The sequence below is a fragment of the Salvelinus fontinalis genome, unplaced genomic scaffold (assembly GCF_029448725.1).
Source record: "Salvelinus fontinalis isolate EN_2023a unplaced genomic scaffold, ASM2944872v1 scaffold_0314, whole genome shotgun sequence".
NCBI classification, from domain to species: Eukaryota; Metazoa; Chordata; class Actinopteri; order Salmoniformes; family Salmonidae; genus Salvelinus; species Salvelinus fontinalis.
This window is the reverse complement of record NW_026600523.1, coordinates 135,784-160,000: the sequence shown is the minus strand read 5'-3', so window position 1 is coordinate 160,000 and position 24,217 is coordinate 135,784. Positions and strand designations below refer to the sequence as shown.

Sequence of the window (24,217 nt, the reverse complement as noted above, 5' to 3'; positions counted from 1 at the left end):
AATGAAAGGTTTGTTTATGAATCAACTACAGTGGGGCAAAAAAGTATTTAGTCAGCCACCAATTGTGCAAGTTCTCCCACTTAAAAAGATGAGAGAGGCCTGTCATTTTCATCATAGGTACACTTCAACTATGACTGACAAAATGAGAAAAATAAATCCAGAAAATCACATTGTAGGATTTTTAATGAATTTATTTGCAAATTATGGTGGAAAATAAGTATTTGGTCAATAACAAAAGTTTATCTCAATACTTTGTTATATACCCTTTGTTGGCAATGACAGAGGTCAAACGTTTTCTGTAAGTCTTCACAAGGTTTTCACACACTGTTGCTGGTATTTTGGCCCATTCCTCCATGCAGATCTCCTCTAGAGCAATGATGTTTTGGGGCTGTTGCTGGGCAACACGGACTTTCAACTCCCTCCAAAGATTTTCTATGGGGTTGAGATCTGGAGACTGGCTAGGCCACTCCAGGACCTTGAAATGCTTCTTACGAAGCCACTCCTTCGTTGCCCGGGCGGTGTGTGTTTGGGATCATTGTCATGCTGAAAGACCCAGCCACGTTTCATCTTCAATGCCCTTGCTGATGGAAGGAGGTTTTCACTCAAAATCTCACGATACATGGCCCCATTCATTCTTTCCTTTACACGGATCAGTCGTCCTTGGTCCCTTTGCAGGAAAAACAGCCCCAAAGCATGATGTTTCCACCCCCATGCTTCACAGTAGGTATGGTGTTCTTTGGATGCAACTCAGCATTCTTTGTCCTCCAAACACCACGAGTTGAGTTTTTACCAAAAAGTTATATTTTGGTTTCATCTGACCATATGACATTCTCCCAATCTTCTTCTGGATCATCCAAATGCTCTCTAGTAAACTTCAGACGGGCCTGGACATGTACTGGCTTAAGCAGGGGGACACGTCTGGCACTGCAGGATTTGAGTCCCTGGCGGCGTAGTGTGTTACTGATGGTAGGCTTTGTTACTTTGGTCCCAGCTCTCTGCAGGTCATTCACTAGGTCCCCCCGTGTGGTTCTGGGATTTTTGCTCACCGTTCTTGTGATCATTTTGACCCCACGGGGTGAGATCTTGCGTGGAGCCCCAGATCGAGGGAGATTATCAGTGGTCTTGTATGTCTTCCATTTCCTAATAATTGCTCCCACAGTTGATTTCTTCAAACCAAGCTGCTTACCTATTGCAGATTCAGTCTTCCCAGCCTGGTGCAGGTCTACAATTTTGTTTCTGGTGTCCTTTGACAGCTCTTTGGTCTTGGCCATAGTGGAGTTTGGAGTGTGACTGTTTGAGGTTGTGGACAGATGTCTTTTATACTGATGACAAGTTCAAACAGGTGCCATTAATACAGGTAACGAGTGGAGGACAGAGGAGCCTCTTAAAGAAGTTGTTACAGGTCTGTGAGAGCCAGAAATCTTGCTTGTTTGTAGGTGACCAAATACTTATTTTCCACCATAATTTGAAAATAAATTCATAAAAAATCCTACAATGTGATTTTCTGGATTTTTCCCCCCTCATTTTGTCTGTCATAGTTGAAGTGTACCTATGATGAAAATTACAGGCCTCTCTCATCTTTTTAAGTGGGAGAACTTGCACAATTGGTGGCTGACTAAATACTTTTTTGCCCCACTGTATGTAGTGCTGGCATTAAAATACACTGTGTGTGTGTGTGTGTGTGTGTGTCAGGGAGATGGTGGGAGGCTGGTTCGTGGAGACGCTACCCTCTCCTCAGACCTCCAGAGGGCCCAGCAGGTCTCCGTCCGACCCCAGCTCCAGCATGCTCCTCCTGGGCTGCGGCCGGGACTCCTTCCCCCTGTCCAGCCCCTCCCTCCGGATCTCCCCCTCCATCCCCTCCTCCCTGCACCAACCCCCACCTCACCAGACCTCCACCCTCTCCACCCCCCAGTGGGGTGACCCCCTCACACTCGAGAAGGCGGGCAGTTGCTCCCCCCGTACCCCTCGCTCCCCCCACTCCCCCGTTTCTTCTCGCTCCCTCCGCTGTCCCCACACACCCCGCTCTTCACCCCGCTCTTCACCCCGCTCTTCACCCCGCTCTCCGAGGAGGACTAGATCCTGTGGGCGAGGTGAGCCCTGTGGGCGAGGTGAGGGCTGTGACTGGATGATGAAGCTACTGGCCAGAGGCTCTGGGAGGATAGGCTCTGTGGCGGAGCTCTGCCAGGGGGCCCTGCAACATGCTATAGAGGTGGTGTGGGCAGAGCGCTGCTCTCTGTCTCTGATCCGACAGGTACTACTGCTGTTAGCTCGTTATGGCTGGGTGACTGGTGGATTGAGTGGCTGGTTGGTTGATTGATTGGCTGGTTGATTGGCCGGTTTATTGATTGATTGATTGGCTGGTTGAGTGGCTTGATGATTGGCTGGTTGATTGATTGATTGGCTGGTTGAGTGGCTGGTTGATTGGCTTGATGATTGGCTGGTTGAGTGGCTTGATGATTGGCTGGTTGAGTGGCTGGTTGATTGATTGGCTGGTTGAGTGGCTGGTTGATTGGATTGATGATTGGCTGGTTGAGTGGCTTGATGATTGGCTGGTTGAGTGGCTGGTTGATTGATTGGCTGGTTGAGTGGCTTGATGATTGGCTGGTTGAGTGGCTGGTTGATTGATTGGCTGGTTGAGTGGCTGGTTGATTGGCTGGTTGAGTGGCTTGATGATTGGCTGGTTGAGTGGCTTGATGAGTGGCTGGTTGATTGGCTTGATGATTGGCTGGTTAAGTGGCTTGATGATTGGCTGGTTGAGTGGCTTGATGATTGGCTGGTTGAGTGGCTTGATGATTGGCTGGTTGAGTGGCTTGATGATTGGCTGGTTGAGTGGCTTGATGATTGGCTGGTTGAGTGGCTTGATGATTGGCTGGTTGAGTGGCTTGATGATTGGCTGGTTGAGTGGCTGGTTGATTGATTGGCTGGTTGATTGGCTTGATGATTGATTGATTGGCTGGTTGAGTGGCTGGTTGATTGATTGGCTGGTTGAGTGGCTGGTTGATTGATTGATTGGCTGGTTGAGTGGCTGGTTGAGTGGCTTGATGATTGGCTGGTTGAGTGGCTTGATGATTGGCTGATTGAGTGGCTTGATGATTGGCTGGTTGAGTGGCTTGATGATTGGCTGGTTGAGTGGCTTGATGATTGGCTGGTTGAGTTGCTTGATAATTGGCTGGTTGAGTGGCTTGATGATTGGCTGGTTGAGTGGCTTGATGATTGGCTGGTAGATTCATTGATTAGTTGGTTGATTGACATTGATTGATTGATTCTCTCTGTTGTTCCTCCAGGACCAGGATGGATGTAGGGGATTGGTCCAGGTGGTTTCCCTGACGACGCCCGACTGCGTGAGGGAAGAGTCTTCCAGCAACCATGCCCACCTGGAGCTGGTGAAGGGCATCCTGGGATATGTAGTTGCCACAGGGATGCCCATGAACATGACAGGAGATGTCTATGAGGTAAACAATAATGTCTACTTCTCTCTCAATTCAATTCAATGGGCTTTATTTGTATGGGACTGAAATAGATAAAATAGTGAAATAAACAATTAAAAATTAACAGTAAACATTACACTCACAGAAGGTACAAAATAATAGGGAGGAGGAGGACAGTCTGTCTCCTCTCTCAGTGGTTTACCTCAGGTAGAGGTGAGGAGGGGGGAGGAGGAGGACGGTCTGTCTCCTCTCTGTGGTTTACCTCAGGTAGAGGTGAGGAGGGGGGAGGAGGAGGACGGTCTGTCTCCTCTCTCAGTGGTTTACCTCAGGTAGAGGTGAGGAGGGGGGAGGAGGGTGGAGGAGTAGGACGGTCTGTCTCCTCTCTCAGTGGTTTACCTCAGGTAGAGTTGAGGAGGGGGGAGGAGGAGGACGGTCTGTCTCCTCTCTCAGTGGTTTACCTCAGGTAGAGGTGAGGAAGGGGGGGGGGGGGGGGAGGACGGTCTGTCTCCTCTCTCAGTGGTTTACCTCAGGTAGAGGGGAGGAGGGGGAGGAGGAGGACGGTCTGTCTCCTCTCTCAGTGGTTTACCTCAGGTAGAGGTGAGGAGGGGGGAGGAGGAGGACGGTCTGTCTCCTCTCTCAGTGGTTTACCTCAGGTAGAGGTGAGGAGGGGGGAGGAGGGGGACGGTCTGTCTCCTCTCTCAGTGGTTTACCTCAGGTAGAGGTGAGGAGGGGGGAGGAGGACGGTCTGTGTATCCTCTCTCAGTGGTTTACCTCAGGTAGAGGTGAGGAGGTGGGGGGAGGAGGGGGGAGGAGGAGGACGGTCTGTCTCCTCTCTCAGGGGTTTACCTCAGGTAGAGGTGAGGAGGGGGGAGGAGGAGGACGGTCTGTCTCCTCTCTCAGTGGTTTACCTCAGGTAGAGGTGAGGAGGAGGGAGGAGGAGGACGGTCTGTCTCTCTCAGTGGTTTACCTCAGGTAGAGGTGAGGAGGGGGGAGGAGGAGGGAGGAGGAGGATGGTCTGTCTCTCTCAGTGGTTTACCTCAGGTACATTTACATTTACATTTAAGTCATTTAGCAGACGCTCTTATCCAGAGCGACTTACAAATTGGAAAGTTCATACATATTCATCCTGGTCCCCCCGTGGGGAATGAACCCACAACCCTGGCGTTGCAAGCGCCATGCTCTACCAACTGAGCCACACGGGACGAGGTGAGGAGAGGTAGAGGTGAGGAGGAGGGGGGAGGAGGGGGGAGGAGGAGGACGGTCTGTCTCCTCTCTCAGTGGTTTACCTCAGGTAGAGGTGAGGAGGGAGGAGGAGGGGGACGGTCTGTCTCCTCTCTCAGTGGTTTACCTCAGGTAGAGGTGAGGAGGGGGGAGGAGGAGGACGGTCGGTCTCCTCTCTCAGTGGTTTACCTCAGGTAGAGGTGAGGAGGGGGAGGAGGAGGACGGTCGGTCTCCTCTCTCAGTGGTTTACCTCAGGTAGAGGTGAGGAGGGGGAGGAGGAGGACGGTCTGTCTCCTCTCTCAGTGGTTTACCTCAGGTAGAGGTGAGGAGGGAGGAGGAGGAGGACGGTCTGTCTCCTCTCTCAGTGGTTTACCTCAGGTAGAGGTGAGGAGGGGGGAGGAGGAGGACGGTCTGTCTCCTCTCTCAGGGGTTTACCTCAGGTAGAGGTGAGGAGGGGGGAGGAGGAGGGAGGAGGAGGGACGGTCTGTCTCCTCTCTCAGTGGTTTACCTCAGGTAGAGGTGAGGAGGGGGGAGGAGGAGGACGGTCCTGTCTCCTCTCTCAGTGGTTTTACCTCAGGTAGAGGTGAGGAGGGGGGAGGAGGAGGGAGGAGGAGGGACGGTCTGTCTCCTCTCTCAGTGGTTTACCTCAGGTAGAGGTGAGGAGGGGGGAGGAGGGGGGGAGGAGGAGGACGGTCTGTCTCCTCTCTCAGTGGTTTACCTCAGGTAGAGGTGAGGAGGGGGGAGGAGGGGGGAGGAGGAGGACGGTCTGTCTCCTCTCTCAGTGGTTTACCTCAGGTAGAGGTGAGGAGGGGGGAGGAGGGGGAGGAGGAGGATGGTCTGTCTGTGTCTCCTCTCTCAGTGGTTTACCTCAGGTAGAGGTGAGGAGGGGGGAGGAGGGGGGGGAGGAGGAGGACGGTCTGTCTCCTCTCTCAGTGGTTTACCTCAGGTAGAGGTGAGGAGGGGGGAGGAGGAGGACGGTCTGTCTCCTCTCTCAGTGGGTTACCTCAGGTAGAGGTGAGGAGGGGGGAGGAGGGGGACGGTCTGTCTCCTCTCTCAGTGGTTTACCTCAGGTAGAGGTGAGGAGGGGGGAGGAGGAGGAGGGGGGAGGAGGAGGGGGGAGGAGGAGGACGGTCTGTCTCCTCTCTCAGTGGTTTACCTCAGGTAGAGGTGAGGAGGGGGGAGGAGGAGGGAGGAGGAGGACGGTCTGTCTCCTCTCTCAGTGGTTTACCTCAGGTAGAGGTGAGGAGGGGGAAGGAGGAGGGGGGAGGAGGAGGACGGTCTGTCTCCTCTCTCAGTGGTTTACCTCAGGTAGAGGTGAGGAGGGGGGAGGAGGAGGGAGGAGGAGGACGGTCTGTCTCCTCTCTCAGTGGTTTACCTCAGGTAGAGGTGAGGAGGGGGGAGGAGGAGGACGGTCTGTCTCCTCTCTCAGTGGTTTACCTCAGGTAGAGGTGAGGGAGGGGGGAGGAGGAGGGAGGAGGAGGACGGTCTGTCTCCTCTCTCAGTGGTTTACCTCAGGTAGAGGTGAGGAGGGGGGAGGAGGGGGGAGGAGGAGGAGGACGGTCTGTCTCCTCTCTCAGTGGTTTACCTCAGGTAGAGGTGAGGAGGGAGGAGGAGGAGGACGGTCTGTCTCCTCTCTCAGTGGTTTACCTCAGGTTGAGGTGAGGAGGGAGGAGGAGGAGGACGGTCTGTCTCCTCTCTCAGTGGTTTACCTCAGGTAGAGGTGAGGAGGGGGGAGGAGGAGGACGGTCTGTCTCCTCTCTCAGTGGTTTACCTCAGGTAGAGGTGAGGAGGGAGGAGGAGGAGGACGGTCTGGCTCCTCTCTCAGTGGTTTACCTCAGGTACAGGGGAGGAGGGGGGGAGGAGGGGGACGGTCTGTCTCCTCTCTCAGTGGTTTACCTCAGGTAGAGGTGAGGAGGGGGGAGGAGGGGGGAGGAGGAGGATGGTCTGTCTCCTCTCTCAGTGGTTTACCTCAGGTAGAGGTGAGGAGGGAGGAGGAGGAGGACGGTCTGTCTCCTCTCTCAGTGGTTTACCTCAGGTAGAGGTGAGGAGTGGGGAGGAGGAGGACGGTCTGTCTCCTCTCTCAGTGGTTTACCTCAGGTAGATGTGAGGAGGGGGGAGGAGGAGGGAGGAGGAGGACGGTCTGTCTCCTCTCTCAGTGGTTTACCTCAGGTAGAGGTGAGGAGGGGGAGGAGGGGGACGGTCTGTCTCCTCTCTCAGTGGTTTACCTCAGGTACAGGGGAGGAGGGGGGGAGGAGGGGGACGGTCTGTCTCCTCTCTCAGTGGTTTACCTCAGGTAGAGGTGAGGAGGGGGGAGGAGGGGGGAGGAGGAGGACGGTCTGTCTCCTCTCTCAGTGGTTTACCTCAGGTAGAGGTGAGGAGGGGGGAGGAGGAGGACGGTCTGTCTCCTCTCTCAGTGGTTTACCTCAGGTAGAGGTGAGGAGGGGGGAGGAGGAGGGCGGTCTGTGTCTCCTCTCTCAGTGGTTTACCTCAGGTAGGGGGGAGGAGGGGGGAGGAGGAGGACGGTCTGTCTCCTCTCTGTGGTTTACCTCAGGTAGAGGTGAGGAGGGGGGAGGAGGAGGACGGTCGGTCTCCTCTCTCAGTGGTTTACCTCAGGTAGAGGTGAGGAGGGGGGAGGACGGTCTGTCTCCTCTCTCAGTGGTTTACCTCAGGTAGAGGTGAGGAGGGGGGAGGAGGAGGGCGGTCTGTCTCTCTCAGTGGTTTACCTCAGGTAGAGGTGAGGAGGGGGGAGGAGGAGGGCGGTCTGTGTCTCCTCTCTCAGTGGTTTACCTCAGGTAGAGGTGAGGAGGGGGGAGGAGGGGGGAGGAGGAGGACGGTCTGTCTCCTCTCTCAGTGGTTTACCTCAGGTAGAGGTGAGGAGGGAGGAGGAGGAGGACGGTCTGGCTCCTCTCTGAGTGGTTTACCTCAAGTAGAGGTGAGGAGGGGGGAGGAGGAGGACGGTCTGTCTCCTCTCTCAGTGGTTTACCTCAGGTAGAGGTGAGGAGGGGGGAGGAGGAGGGAGGAGGAGGACGGTCTGTCTCCTCTCTCAGTGGTTTACCTCAGGTAAAGATGAGGAGGGGGGAGGAGGGGGGAGGAGGAGGACGGTCTGTCTCCTCTCTCAGTGGTTTACCTCAGGTAGAGGTGAGGAGGGGGGAGGAGGGGGGAGAGGGTGGGGGGAGGGTGGTAGGTTGAGGAGGGGGAGGAGGGGGGTAAATGTTACTGAGTGGACGATCTACTAAATAAATGTAAAAATAAATAAAATATGAATCAGTTTGTTGTGTCTCTCCTCCAGGACCCCGGGTTCACCACAGACGAGGACCAGACGTCCGGTTTCAAACTCAAGAGTGTCCTGAGTGTCCCTATTAAGAACAGCAGACAGGAGGTGGGCATCATGGAGACCTACAAAATGGCACCCTATTTCCCTCAGACCATTCTAGACAGAAGTAGTGTACCCTATTCTCCTCAGACCATTCTAGACAGAAGTAGTGTACCCTATTCTCCTCGGACCATTCTAGACAGAAGTAGTGTACCCTATTCTCCTCAGACCATTCTAGACAGAAGTAGTGTACCCTATTCTCCTCAGACCATTCTAGACAGATGTAGTGTACCCTGTTCCCCTCAGACCATTCTAGACAGAAGTAGTGTACCCTATTCCCCTCAGACCATTCTAGACAGAAGTAGTGTACCCTATTCCCCTCAGACCATTCTAGACAGAAGTAGTGTACCCTATTCTCCTCAGACCATTCTAGACAGAAGTAGTGTACCCTATTCTCCTCATACCATTCTAGACAGAAGTAGTGTACCCTATTCCCCTCAGACCATTCTAGACAGAAGTAGTGTACCCTATTCCCCTCATACCATTCTAGACAGAAGTAGTGTACCCTATTCTCCTCAGACCATTCTAGACAGAAGTAGTGTACCCTATTCTCCTCATACCATTCTAGACAGAAGTAGTGTACCCTATTCCCCTCAGACCATTCTAGACAGAAGTAGTGTACCCTATTCCCCTCATACCATTCTAGACAGAAGTAGTGTACCCTAGTCCCTTCAGACCATTCTAGACAGATGTAGTGTACCCTATTCCCTTCATACCATTCTAGACAGCAGTAGTGTACCCTATTCCCCTCATACCATTCTAGACAGAAGTAGTGTACCCTATTCCCTTCAGACCATTCTAGACAGATGTAGTGTACCCTATTCCCTTCATACCATTCTAGACAGAAGTAGTGTACCCTATTCCCTTCATACCATTCTAGACAGAAGTAGTGCACCCTATTCTCCTCATACCATTCTAAACAGAAGTAGTGTACCCTATTCTCCTCAGACCATTCTAGACAGAAGTAGTGCACCCTATTCTCCTCATACCATTCTAAACAGAAGTAGTGTACTATATAGCAAATTGGGTGCCATTTGCATCACATATCCTCAAGGTTCAGGCTAATTCCAATTCTGTCAATTCTGGAAGGAAACTGACATTCCAAATCTAGTTCAAATGTACCTCATTGTTTCTCTCTCTCTCTCTCTCTCTCTCTCTCTCTCTCTCTCCCTCTCTCTCTCTCTTCTTCCCCCCCCTCTCTCTCTCTCTCTCTCTCTTCTCTCTCTCTCTCTCTCTCTCTCTTCCCCCCTCTCTCTCTCTCTCTCTCTCTCTCTTCCCCCCTCTCTCTCTCTCTCCCCCTCCTCCCCCTCTCTCTTCCGTCCTTCCCCCCTCTCTCTCTCTCTCTCCCTCCTCCCCTCCTCCCCTCTCTCTGCCTTCTCTCTCTCTACCATCTCCTCCCTTCTCCTCCCCCCTCTCTCCCCCCCTCTCTCTCTCCCCCCTCCTCCCCCCCCCCCCCCCCCCCCTCTCTCTCTCCCCCCTCCTCTCCCTCCTCCTCCTCCAGGTTCTAGGAGCAGCTCTGGTACTGAACAAGAGGATCAGTGATGATGTTCAGGGTTCTCTGTTCACAGACCAGGATGAGAAGGTGTCTGTCTGTCTGTCTGTCTGTCTGTCTGTCTGTCTGTCTGTCTGTCTGTCTGTCTGTGAGGTGAGTTATGAGTGGACATTTGAGTGAATGACTGTTGTCTGTTATTGGCTGTTTAACAATAGTATGAACTGTAGTATGATTGGCTGTTAGTGGGTGCACCTCTAGATTGATTGGCTGTTAGTGGGTGAACCTCTAGTATGATTGGCTGTTAGTGGGTGAACCTCTAGATTGATTGGCTGTTAGTGGGTGAACCTCTAGTATGATTGGCTGTTAGTGGGTGAACCTCTAGTATGATTGGCTGTTAGTGGGTGAACCTCTAGTATGATTGGCTGTTAGTGGGTGAACCTCTAGTATGATTGGCTGTTAGTGGGTGAACCTCTAGATTGATTGGCTGTTAGTGGGTGAACCTCTAGTATGATTGGCTGTTAGTGGGTGAACCTCTAGCATGATTGGCTGTTAGTGGGTGAACCTCTAGTATGATTGGCTGTTAGTGGGTGAACCTCTAGTATGATTGGCTGTTGATTGGCTTGTTGTAGCGAGTGATCGGCTGTTGATGAGTGACTCTGACCAGTGATAGGCTGTTGATGAGTGACTCTGACCAGTGATTGGCTGTTAATGTGTGCATCTGCTCTGTGATAGGTCCTGGCCTGTCACATGGGTCTGCTCGGGCTGGTCCTGGACAATGTTCAGCTGTTTGAGAGTTCCAGACAGGAAGCCAACCGCTGCCAGGTAGCTAGAAATCAACCAATCATCAATCATTCATCATCAATCAATCAATCATCAATCGACCATCGTGTTATATCTTTTCACCTGTGTCTGTGTCTGTGTGTGTGTGTGTCTGTGTGTGCGTGTGCGTGTGCGTGTGCGTGTGCGTGTGCGTGTGCGTGTGCGTGTGCGTGTGTGTGTGTCAGGTATTGTTGACCCTGGCCAGGCTGCTGTCAGAGGAACAGAAGTCGATGGAGAATCTCCTGGGCAAGATGGCCGCCACCATCCTGCCTTTCGCACGGGCTCAGTACTGTACCATTTTCATCGCCAAGGACAGACCCAGGGTAACCACCACCATGATGTCATATCCTGTTCTTTATGATAGACAGTCTCTCTGTTACAGTGACAGTTTGAGAGAAATGACTTTTTCTATTCTAAGAGAACTCTGCCGACTCCTAACCCTGTGACCCTAGCTCCTAACCCCTAGCTCCTAACCCCTAGCTCCTAACCCCTAGCACCTAACCCCTAGCTCCTAACCCCTAGCTCCTAACCCCTAGCTCCTAACCCCTAGCTCCTAACCCCTAGCTCCTAACCCCTAGCTCGTAACCCCTAGCTCCTAACCCCTAGCTCCTAACCCCTAGCTCCTAACCCCTAGCACCTAACCCCTAGCTCCTAACCTCTAGCTCCTAACCTCTAGCTCCTAACCCCTAGCTCCTAACCCCTAGCTCCTAACCCCTACCTCCTAACCTCTAGCTCCTAACCCCTACCTCCTAACCTCTAGCTCCTAACCCCTACCTCCTAACCTCTAGCTCCTAACCTCTAGCTCCTATCCTCTAGCTCCTATCCTCTAGCACCTAACCTCTAGCTCCTAACCCCTAGCTCCTAACCCCTAGCTCCTAACCCCTAGCTCCTAACCTCTAGCTCCTAACCCCTAGCTCCTATCCTCTAGCTCCTAACCCCTAGCTCCTAACCCCTAGCTCCTAACCCCTAGCTCCTAACCCCTAGCTCCTAACCTCTTGCTCCTAACCTCTAGCTCCTATCCTCTAGCTCCTAACCCCTAGCTCCTAACCCCTAGCTCCTAACCCCTAGCTCCTAACCCCTAGCTCCTAACCCCTAGCTCCTAACCTCTAGCTCCTAACCCCTAGCTCCTATCCTCTAGCTCCTAACCCCTAGCTCCTAACCCCTAGCTCCTAACCCCTAGCTCCTAACCTCTAGCTCCTAACCTCTAGCTCCTAACCTCTAGCTCCTAACTCCTAGCTCCTAACCCCTAGCACCTAATCCCTAGCTCCTAACCCCTAGCTCCTAACCCCTAGCTCCTAACCCTTAGCTCCTAACCCCTAGCTCCTAACCCCTAGCTCCTAACCCTTAGCTCCTAACCCCTAGCACCTAACCCCTAGCTCCTAACCCCTAGCACCTAACCCCTAGCACCTAACCCCTAGCTCCTAAACCCTAGCTCCTAACCCCTAGCTCCTAACCCCTAGCACCTAACCCCTAGCTCCTAACCTCTAGCACCTAACCCCTAGATCCTAACCCCTAGCTCCTAAACCCTAGCTCCTAACCCCTAGCACCTAACCCCTAGCTCCTAACCCCTAGCTCCTAACCTCTAGCTCCTAACCCCTAGCTCATAACCCCTAGCACCTAACCCCTAGCACCTAACCCCTAGCTCCTAACCCCTAGCACCTAACCCCTAGCTCCTAACCCCTAGCACCTAACCCCTAGCACCTAACCCCTAGCACCTAACCCCTAGCACCTAACCCCTAGCTCCTAACCCCTAGCACCTAACCCCTAGCTCCTAACCCCTAGCTCCTAACCCCTAGCTCCTAACCCCTAGCACCTAACCCCTAGCTCCTAACCACTAGCTCCTAACCCCTGACCACTAGCTGCTAACCCCTGACCACTAGCTCCTAACCCCTAAACACTAGCTCCTAACCCCTAAACACTAGCTCCTAACCACTATCTCCTAACCCCTGACCACTAACCCCTATCTCCTAACCCCTAACCACTAGCTCCTAACCCTTAACCACTAGCTCCTAACCCCTAACCCCTAACCACTAGCTCCTAACCCTTAACCACTATCTCCTAACCCCTGACCACTATCTCCTAACCCCTGACCACTATCTCCTAACCCCTGACCACTATCTCCTAATCCCTGACCACTAGCTCCTAACCCTTAACCACTATCCCCTAACCCCTGACCACTAGCTCCTAACCCCTAACCACTACCTCCTAAACCCTAACCACTAGCTCCTAACCCCTGACCACTAGCCCCTAAACACTAGCTCCTAAACAATATCTCCTAACCCCTAACAACTAGCCCCTAAACACTAGCTCCTAACCCCTAATCACTAGCTCCTAATCCCTAAACACCAGCTCCTAATCCCTGACCACTAGCTCCTAGCTCCTAACCCCTGACCACTATCTCCTAATCCCTGACCACTATCTCCTAACCCCTGACCACTAGCTCCTAACCCCTAACCACTAGCTCCTAACCCCTAACCACTAGCCCCTAAACACTAGCTCCTAACCCCTAAAAACTAGCTCCTAACCCCTAAACACTAGCTCCTAACAGCTAGCTCCTAACCCCTGACCCCTAGCTCCTAACCCTTAACCACTAGCTCCTAACCCTTAACCACTAGCTCCTAACCCCTGACCACTATCTCCTAACCCCTGACCACTATCTCCTAACCCCTAAAAACTAGCTCCTAACCCCTAAACACTAGCTCCTAACAGCTAGCTCCTAACCCCTGACCCCTAGCTCCTAACCCTTAACCACTAGCTCCTAACCCCTGACCACTATCTCCTAACCCCTGACCACTATCTCCTAACCCCTGACCACTAGCTCCTAACCCCTGACCAATAGCTCCTAACCCCTAACCACTATCCCCTGAACACTAGCTCCTAACCCCTGAACACTAGCTCCTAACCCCTTAACCACTATCTCCTAACCCCTGACCACTAGCTCCTAACCCCTGACCACTAGCTCCTAACCCCTGAACACTAGCTCCTAACCCCTTAACCACTAGCTCCTAACCCCTAACCACTAGCTCCTAACCCCTACCATGTAGTTCTGAAATAATGATAAGATAGGTTTATATAATCAATATAATAACTTGTGGGACATATGGTGTACAGCAGTCTAAGGTTTGATTTAATATAATAACTTGTGGGACATATGGTGTACAGCAGTCTAAGGTTTGATTTAATATAATAACTTGTGGGACATATAGCAGTCTAAGGTTTGATTTAATAAAATAACTTGTGGGACATATAGCAGTCTAAGGTTTGATTTAATATAATAACTTGTGGGACATATAGCAGTCTAAGGTTTGATTTAATATAATAACTTGTGGGACATATAGCAGTCTAAGGTTTGATTTAATATAATAACTTGTGGGACATATAGCAGTCTAAGGTTTGATTTAATATAATAACTTGTGGGACATATAGCAGTCTAAGGTTTGATTTAATATAATAACTTGTGGGACATATAGCAGTCTAAGGTTTGATTTAATATAATAACTTGTGGGACATATAGCAGTCTAAGGTTTGATTTAATATAATAACTTGTGGGACATATAGCAGTCTAAGGTTTGATTTAATATAATAACTTGTGGGACATATAGCAGTCTAAGGTTTGATTTAATATAATAACTTGTGGGACATATAGCAGTCTAAGGTTTGATTTAATATAATAACTTGTGGGACATATAGCAGTCTAAGGTTTGATTTAATATAATAACTTGTGGGACATATGAGGTACAGCAGTCTAAGGTTTGATTTAATATAATAACTTGTGGGACATATAGCAGTCTAAGGTTTGATTTAATATAATAACTTGTGGGACATATAGCAGTCTAAGGTTTGATTTAATATAATAACTTGTGGGACATATAGCAGTCTAAGGTTTGATTTAATATAATAACTTGTGGGACATATGAGGTACAGCAGTCTAAGGTTTGATTTAATATAATAACTTGTGGGACATATGGGGTATAGCAGTCTAAGGTTTGATTTAATATAATAACTTGTGGGACATATGAGGTACAGCAGTCTAAGGTTTGATTTAATATAATAACTTGTGGGACATATGGGGTACAGCAGTCTAAGGTTTGATTTAATATAATAACTTGTGGGACATATGAGGTACAGCAGTCTAAGGTTTGATTTAATATAATAACTTGTGGGACATATAGCAGTCTAAGGTTTGATTTAATATAATAACTTGTGGGACATATGGGGTACAGCAGTCTAAGGTTTGATTTAATATAGTAACTTGTGGGACATATGAGGTACAGCAGTCTAAGGTTTGATTTAATATAATAACTTGTGGGACATATAGCAGTCTAAGGTTTGATTTAATATAATAACTTGTGGGACATATGGGGTACAGCAGTCTAAGGTTTTATTTAATATAATAACTTGTGGGACATATGGGGTACAGCAACTTTACCAGGAGGATGAAAGTCTAAACGCGTCGGTGGGAAGCAACAGCGTTAAATAAGTCGCTTCTTTAAAAAAATATCATCACAAAATACCTTGCCGTGGAAATTTCCTGTATTACTCAATAAAGAGAGAGAGAGAGCCAACCACACACAAGTCAGAGTTAAATTATATATTCCATTTTTAATATATATATATACAAGCTTCACCAAAGCCCTTTAATGACTCTCAGATCAATTCAGTGTCTATAAATGAATTCTCTGAGAGTCCTTAGGAAACAATTCTTAGTTTCATTTATAGCCAAGAACACCCCTCTCAACTTACAAAGAATCCTTTACCCGAAAGAGGAGTATCCTATCGCTAGACAGCATCAGCTATAAATCATCGTTCAGTTTGATCTCCCAAGACAAGGTTTAAATCTCATGCTTGATACTTCCCTGTCTACCAACCATTACCTGATCCAATGGCATATATCAATAGTCATTTCTAGATACTCCCAAACCTGGACAAACTCAAAATCAGACAGTGAGCCCCTTAGGTCAAATACTAGGTCAAGATAAGGGCAACCTCAGAGGGGACATACAATGGTTCCAAACACGGCCAAACTCCTTCCCCCTATGAGAAAAGTAGGGAGTGACTGGCGTACAGACATTGTATGAGATAACTAACTGGTTTCCCAATTAATAACTCCATCCCGTCACATGGTTTAGGAATAGTTACAGACACATTCCCATAAGAAACCAACATTCCATTCTGTCCTCCTCCTCTTCTGATATTCTGCATAGCACCAGATGGTTTAACAGATACATTGACATATGAAGACCAGCCTGACCTCTCCCCTCTCTGGCCCCAAGTTACTAATCCCGAGCTCAGAAGATTCTAATGACAAGTATCTCACAAGCATATGATGAAAATAACATCTTATCTATCTATGTTACCTAGCTAAATCTGATTCTGCCACGACAACCTACCTTGTATTTTCTCTCTAAAGCTTTCAGTTACACTGGACAACTGGACAACAACACAAGATAACTTTCTGGATTCTAAAACACAAGACATAACTTTCTGGTTTATAAAATACAAAACACAAGACATAACTTTCTGGATTATAAAACACAAAACAAAAGCCACAACTTTCTGGTTTATAAAGCACAAGACATAACTTTTGTTTCTTCTTAGTTGACTGCAGTATTGTTTCTTCTTAGTTGACTGCAGTATTGTTTCTTCTTAGTTGACTGCAGTATTGTTTCTTCTTAGTTGACTGCAGTATTGTTTCTTCTTAGTTGACTGCAGTATTGTTTCTTCTTAGTCGACTGCAGTATTGTTTCTTCTTAGTTGACTGCAGTATTGTTTCTTCTTCTCAGTTGACTGCAGTATTGTTTCTTCTTAGTTGACTGCAGTATTGTTTCTTCTTCTTAGTTGACTGCAGTATTGTTTCTTCTTAGTTGACTGCAGTATTGTTTCTTCTTCTTAGTTGACTGCAGTATTGTTTCTTCTTCTTAGTTGACTGCAGTATTGTTTCTTCTTAGTTGACTGCAGTATTGTTTCTTCTTAGTTGACTGCAGTATTGTTTCTTCTTCTTAGTTGACTGCAGTATTGTTTCTTCTTAGTTGACTGCAGTATTGTTTCTTCTTAGTTGACTGCAGTATTGTTTCTTCTTAGTTGACTGCAGTATTGTTTCTTCTTAGTTGACTGCAGTATTGTTTCTTCTTCTTAGTTGACTGCAGTATTGTTTCTTCTTCTTAGTTGACTGCAGTATTGCTTCTTCTTCTTAGTTGACTGCAGTATTGCTTCTTCTTCTTAGTTGACTGCAGTATTGTTTCTTCTTAGTCGACTGCAGTATTGTTTCTTCTTAGTCGACTGCAGTATTGTTTCTTCTTAGTCGACTGCAGTATTGTTTCTTCTTAGTCGACTGCAGTATTGTTTCTTCTTAGTCGACTGCAGTATTGTTTCTTCTTAGTTGACTGCAGTATTGTTTCTTCTTAGTTGACTGCAGTATTGTTTCTTCTTCTTAGTTGACTGCAGTATTGTTTCTTCTTAGTTGACTGCAGTATTGTTTCTTCTTCTTAGTTGACTGCAGTATTGTTTCTTCTTAGTCGACTGCAGTATTGTTTCTTCTTAGTCGACTGCAGTATTGTTTCTTCTTAGTCGACTGCAGTATTGTTTCTTCTTAGTCGACTGCAGTATTGTTTCTTCTTAGTTGACTGCAGTATTGTTTCTTCTTAGTCGACTGCAGTATTGTTTCTTCTTAGTCGACTGCAGTATGGTTTCTTCTTAGTTGACTGCAGTATGGTTTCTTCTTAGTTGACTGCAGTATGGTTTCTTCTTAGTTGACTGCAGTATTGTTTCTTCTTAGTTGACTGCAGTATTGTTTCTTCTTAGTTGACTGCAGTATTGTTTCTTCTTAGTTGACTGCAGTATTGTTTCTTCTTAGTTGACTGCAGTATTGTTTCTTCTTCTTAGTTGACTGCAGTATTGTTTCTTCTTAGTTGACTGCAGTATTGTTTCTTCTTCTTAGTTGACTGCAGTATTGTTTCTTCTTCTTAGTTGACTGCAGTATTGTTTCTTCTTAGTTGACTGCAGTATTGTTTCTTCTTAGTTGACTGCAGTATTGTTTCTTCTTCTTAGTTGACTGCAGTATTGTTTCTTCTTAGTCGACTGCAGTATTGTTTCTTCTTAGTTGACTGCAGTATGGTTTCTTCTTAGTTGACTGCAGTATGGTTTCTTCTTAGTTGACTGCAGTATTGTTTCTTCTTAGTTGACTGCAGTATTGTTTCTTCTTAGTTGACTGCAGTATTGTTTCTTCTTAGTTGACTGCAGTATTGTTTTAGCTGGGTGGATCCAGCACGATGTCTGCTTTTTACCATTTCTTTACGTCGCTTATCAGTCTGGTTTTGGTCGTAAATACTCCCATCGTTTCTGAGCGTACGCTGATTGGACCAGCCGTTTTCTGTCTCATTCCAAACCCCTTTTATCGGCTGGAGGCCAGACTGATAATCAGTTCAAAAATATATTGAACGTGGTGTTTATTCTGGATTTACCAGGCTAGTGTTGTGTTTTCAGGACATTGCTGGAAATGGAGGGGAATCTGGGGGTGGAAACAGTGTAATTATTTTAACATTTTATCGTTTTAATTCTTGGATTTTCCCTTAGTGGGTTCCCAGAGTGACTTTCTTCCATTCCCAGCCATGTGTGTTGTTACTAATGGTCTATGGGAGTTCTGAACTGTATAAACGTAGAACCTTGTTGACGTGTTCCATTGTTCCGCTGTGTTCTAGAACTCCTTCTCTGGGCTGGTCCATATGGAGGGAGAAGAACAAGGGTCAGAGTTCCAGATCTTTCAAAGGTTCTAGAAAGGCTTTTCCCTCTCCTGTCTCTGTTGTGTCATTACATCATTACCTCTCCTGTCATTACATCATTTCCTCTCCTGTCTCTGTTGTGTCATTACATCATTTCCTCTCCTGTCTCTGTTGTGTCATTACATCATTACCTCTCCTGTCTCTGTTGTGTCATTACATCATTTCCTCTCCTGTCTCTGTTGTGTCATTACATCATTTCCTCTCCTGTCTCTGTTGTGTCATTACATCATTTCCTCTCCTGTCTCTGTTGTGTCATTACATCATTACCTATCCTGTCTCTGTTGTGTCATTACATCATTTCCTCTCCTGTCATTACATCATTACCTCTCCTGTCTCTGTTGTGTCATTACATCATTTCCTCTCCTGTCTCTGTTGTGTCATTACATCATTACCTCTCCTGTCTCTGTTGTGTCATTACATCATTTTCTCTCCTATCATTACATAATTTCCTCTCCTGTCTCTGTTGTGTCATTACATCATTTCCTCTCCTGTCTCTGTTGTGTCATTACATCATTACCTCTCCTGTCTCTGTTGTGTCATTACATCATTTCCTCTCCTGTCATTACATCATTACCTCTCCTGTCTCTGTTGTGTCATTACATCATTACCTCTCCTGTCACTGTTGTGTCATTACATCATGACCTCTCCTGTCTCTGTTGTGTCATTACATCATTTCCTCTCCTGTCTCTGTTGTGTCATTACATCATTTCCTCTCCTGTCATTACATCATTACCTCTCCTGTCTCTGTTGTGTCATTACATCATTTCCTCTCCTGTCTCTGTTGTGTCATTACATCATTTCCTCTCCTGTCACTGTTGTGTCATTACATCATTACCTCTCCTGTCTCTGTTGTGTCATTACATCATTACCTCTCCTGTCTCTGTTGTGTCATTACATCATTACCTCTCCTGGCATTACATCATTACCTCTCCTGTCACTGTTGTGTCATTACATCATTACCTCTCCTGTCTCTGTTGTGTCATTACATCATTACCTCTCCTGTCTCTGTTGTGTCATTACATCATTACCTCTCCTGTCATTACATCATTACCTCTCCTGTCACTGTTGTGTCATTACATCATTACCTATCCTGTCTCTGTTGTGTCATTACATCATTTCCTCTCCTGTCATTACATCATTACCTCTCCTGTCTCTGTTGTGTCATTACATCATTACCTCTCCTGTCACTGTTGTGTCAATACATCATTACCTCTCCTGTCTCTGTTGTGTCATTACATCATTTCCTCTCCTGTCATTACATCATTTCCTCTCCTGTCTCTGTTGTGTCATTACATCATTACCTCTCCTGTCATTACATCATTACCTCTCCTGTCACTGTTGTGTCATTACATCATTTCCTCTCCTGTCTCTGTTGTGTCATTACATCATTACCTCTCCTGTCTCTGTTGTGTCATTACATCATTTCCTCTCCTGTCTCTGTTGTGTCATTACATCATTTCCTCTCCTGTCTCTGTTGTGTCATTACATCATTACCTCTCCTGTCATTACATCATTTCCTCTCCTGTCTCTGTTGTGTCATTACATCATTACCTCTCCTGTCATTACATCATTTCCTCTCCTGTCTCTGTTGTGTCATTACATCATTTCCTCTCCTATCATTACATCATTTCCTCTCCTGTCACTGTTGTGTCATTACATCATTACCTCTCCTGTCTCTGTTGTGTCATTACATCATTACCTCTCCTGTCTCTGTTGTGTCATTACATCATTTCCTCTCCTGTCTCTGTTGTGTCATTACATCATTACCTCTCCTGTCATTACATCATTACCTCTCCTGTCATTACATCATTACCTCTCCTGTCACTGTTGTGTCATTACATCATTTCCTCTCCTGTCTCTGTTGTGTCATTACATCATTTCCTCTCCTGTCTCTGTTGTGTCATTACTTCATTACCTCTCCTGTCTCTGTTGTGTCATTACATCATTTCCTCTCCTGTCTCTGTTGTGTCATTACATCATTACCTCTCCTGTCATTACATCATTTCCTCTCCTGTCTCTGTTGTGTCATTACATCATTTCCTCTCCTGTCATTACATCATTTCCTCTCCTGTCTCTGTTGTGTCATTACATCATTTCCTCTCCTGTCATTACATCATTTCCTCTCCTGTCTCTGTTGTGTCATTACATCATTACCTCTCCTGTCTCTGTTGTGTCATTACATCATTTCCTCTCCTGTCTCTGTTGTGTCATTACATCATTTCCTCTCCTGTCTCTGTTGTGTCATTACATCATTACCTCTCCTGTCATTACATCATTACCTCTCCTGTCACTGTTGTGTCATTACATCATTACCTCTCCTGTCTCTGTTGTGTCATTACATCATTACCTCTCCTGTCTCTGTTGTGTCATTACATCATTACCTCTCCTGTCATTACATCATTACCTCTCCTGTCACTGTTGTGTCATTACATCATTACCTATCCTGTCTCTGTTGTGTCATTACATCATTTCCTCTCCTGTCATTACATCATTACCTCTCCTGTCTCTGTTGTGTCATTACATCATTACCTCTCCTGTCACTGTTGTGTCATTACATCATTACCTCTCCTGTCTCTGTTGTGTCATTACATCATTTCCTCTCCTGTCATTACATCATTTCCTCTCCTGTCTCTGTTGTGTCATTACATCATTACCTCTCCTGTCATTACATCATTACCTCTCCTGTCACTGTTGTGTCATTACATCATTTCCTCTCCTGTCTCTGTTGTGTCATTACATCATTACCTCTCCTGTCTCTGTTGTGTCATTACATCATTTCCTCTCCTGTCTCTGTTGTGTCATTACATCATTACCTCTCCTGTCATTACATCATTTCCTCTCCTGTCTCTGTTGTGTCATTACATCATTACCTCTCCTGTCATTACATCATTTCCTCTCCTGTCTCTGTTGTGTCATTACATCATTTCCTCTCCTATCATTACATCATTTCCTCTCCTGTCATTACATCATTTCCTCTCCTGTCTCTGTTGTGTCATTACATCATTACCTCTCCTGTCATTACATCATTACCTCTCCTGTCACTGTTGTGTCATTACATCATTTCCTCTCCTGTCTCTGTTGTGTCATTACATCATTTCCTCTCCTGTCTCTGTTGTGTCATTACATCATTTCCTCTCCTGTCTCTGTTGTGTCATTACATCATTACCTCTCCTGTCATTACATCATTTCCTCTCCTGTCTCTGTTGTGTCATTACATCATTACCTCTCCTGTCATTACATCATTTCCTCTCCTGTCTCTGTTGTGTCATTACATCATTTCCTCTCCTATCATTACATCATTTCCTCTCCTGTCACTGTTGTGTCATTACATCATTACCTCTCCTGTCTCTGTTGTGTCATTACATCATTACCTCTCCTGTCTCTGTTGTGTCATTACATCATTTCCTCTCCTGTCTCTGTTGTGTCATTACATCATTACCTCTCCTGTCATTACATCATTACCTCTCCTGTCATTACATCATTACCTCTCCTGTCACTGTTGTGTCATTACATCATTTCCTCTCCTGTCTCTGTTGTGTCATTACATCATTTCCTCTCCTGTCTCTGTTGTGTCATTACATCATTACCTCTCCTGTCTCTGTTGTGTCATTACATCATTTCCTCTCCTGTCTCTGTTGTGTCATTACATCATTACCTCTCCTGTCATTACATCATTTCCTCTCCTGTCTCTGTTGTGTCATTACATCATTTCCTCTCCTGTCATTACATCATTTCCTCTCCTGTCTCTGTTGTGTCATTACATCATTTCCTCTCCTGTCATTACATCATTTCCTCTCCTGTCTCTGTTGTGTCATTACATCATTACCTCTCCGGTCTCTGTTGTGTCATTACATCATTTCCTCTCCTGTCTCTGTTGTGTCATTACATCATTTCCTCTCCTGTCTCTGTTGTGTCATTACATCATTACCTCTCCTGTCATTACATCATTTCCTCTCCTGTCTCTGTTGTGTCATTACATCATTTCCTCTCCTGTCATTACATCATTACCTCTCCTGTCACTGTTGTGTCATTACATCATTACCTCTCCTGTCTCTGTTGTGTCATTACATCATTACCTCTCCTGTCTCTGTTGTGTCATTACATCATTACCTCTCCTGTCTCTGTTGTGTCATTACATCATTTCCTCTCCTGTCATTACATCATTACCTCTCCTGTCACTGTTGTGTCATTACATCATTACCTCTCCTGTCTCTGTTGTGTCATTACATCATTACCTCTCCTGTCTCTGTTGTGTCATTACATCATTTCCTCTCCTGTCTCTGTTGTGTCATTACATCATTTCCTCTCCTGTCATTACATCATTACCTCTCCTGTCACTGTTGTGTCATTACATCATTTCCTCTCCTGTCTCTGTTGTGTCATTACATCATTTCCTCTCCTGTCTCTGTTGTGTCATTTCATCAACAGTGTTTTGTTTCAGTTTATAAATACATTATATAGACCACAGTCATGTGTTTAAGAGATAACTGCTGTTATTGTTGTGATGTAGTTGACCTGGGACTGTCTTGGTGTACTATACAATACATTATATAGACCACAGTCATGTGTTTAAGAGATAACTGCTGTTATTGTTGTGATGTAGTTGACCTGGGACCGTCTTGGTGTACTATACAATACATTATATAGACCACAGTCATGTGTTTAAGAGATAACTGCTGTTAATGTTGTGATGTAGTTGACCTGGGACTGTTTTGGTGTACTATACAATACATTATATAGACCACAGTCATGTGTTTAAGAGATAACTGCTGTTATTGTTGTTATTGTTGACCTGGGACCGTCTTGGTTTACTATACAATACATTATATAGACCACAGTCATGTGTTTAAGAGATAACTGTTGTTATTGTTGTTATTGTTGACCTGGGACTGTCTTGGTTTACTATACAATACATTATATAGACCACAGTCATGTGTCTAAGAGAGAACTGCTGTTATTGTTGTTATTGTTGTTATTGTTGACCTGGGACTGTCTTGGTGTACTATACAATACATTATATAGACCACAGTCATGTGTTTAAGAGATAACTGTTGTTATTGTTGTTATTGTTGTTATTGTTGACCTGGGACTGTTTTGGTGTACTATACAATACATTATATAGACCACAGTCATGTGTCTAAGAGAGAACTGCTGTTATTGTTGTTATTGTTGTTATTGTTGACCTGGGACTGTCTTGGTGTACTATACAATACATTATATAGACCACAGTCATGTGTTTAAGAGAGAACTGCTGTTATTGTTGTTATTGTTGTTATTGTTGTTATTGTTGTTATTGTTGACCTGGGACCGTCTTGGTGTACTATAAACATGCAGATAATCGGACCAAATACAAATATATTTAAATTGGGACAAAGGTTGCAAAAATACCAGTAACATCCCCAAATGTCCAGGTTTTCCCCCAAAAAAATCCTGGTTGGAGGATTCCAGGAATTTGCTCCTTTTTCCTTCCTGATTCCAGGAATCTTCCAACCGAGTCTTCTGGATAACATGGGAATTTGGGGAAAGTTACCTGAATTTCTCAGCCGTATTTGTGACTGGTGGCTTTGCACTGATCAGCAGTGGATCATTTTTCTGTGTTTGATGGTTAATGTAAATAATGTATATTTCTGTGTTTCCATAGAGACTGTAGCATCCCTATATTTCTGTGTTTCCATAGAGACTGTAGCATCCCTATATTTCTGTGTTTCCATAGGGACTGTAGCATCACTATATTTCTGTGTTTCCATAGAGACTGTAGCATCACTATATTTCTGTGTTTCCATAGAGACTGTACCCTCTCGGACATAGACCTGACCCACGCCCTGCGGGTGCTGGTCTCCATGGAGACACTGAACGTGTCCGGCGCCGATCAGGACCCCCCCGCGGGTAGTCTGGTCTGCTGCCCGATCAGAAACGGGAAGACAGGAAAAATCATCGGTGCGTCTCTCTTTCTCCGTCCCACATGTATCTTTCCTAGTTTATAGTCGGTTTATGCAGCACTGTCTTTACAGGCCGATGTCCATATATAACTCACTTTATTTATCTAACTATGTTTATATAACTTTAACCTTCCTATAGAATCCCATTGATAACAACAGCATGAATT

General features: G+C 46.3%; 1 pseudogene; it reads left to right on the top strand.

Annotated features, from left to right (window-relative positions):
• The window catches only part of LOC129845472 (cGMP-specific 3',5'-cyclic phosphodiesterase-like), a 58,584-nt pseudogene that overhangs the window by 3,083 nt on the left and 31,284 nt on the right, over nucleotides 1-24,217 (top strand).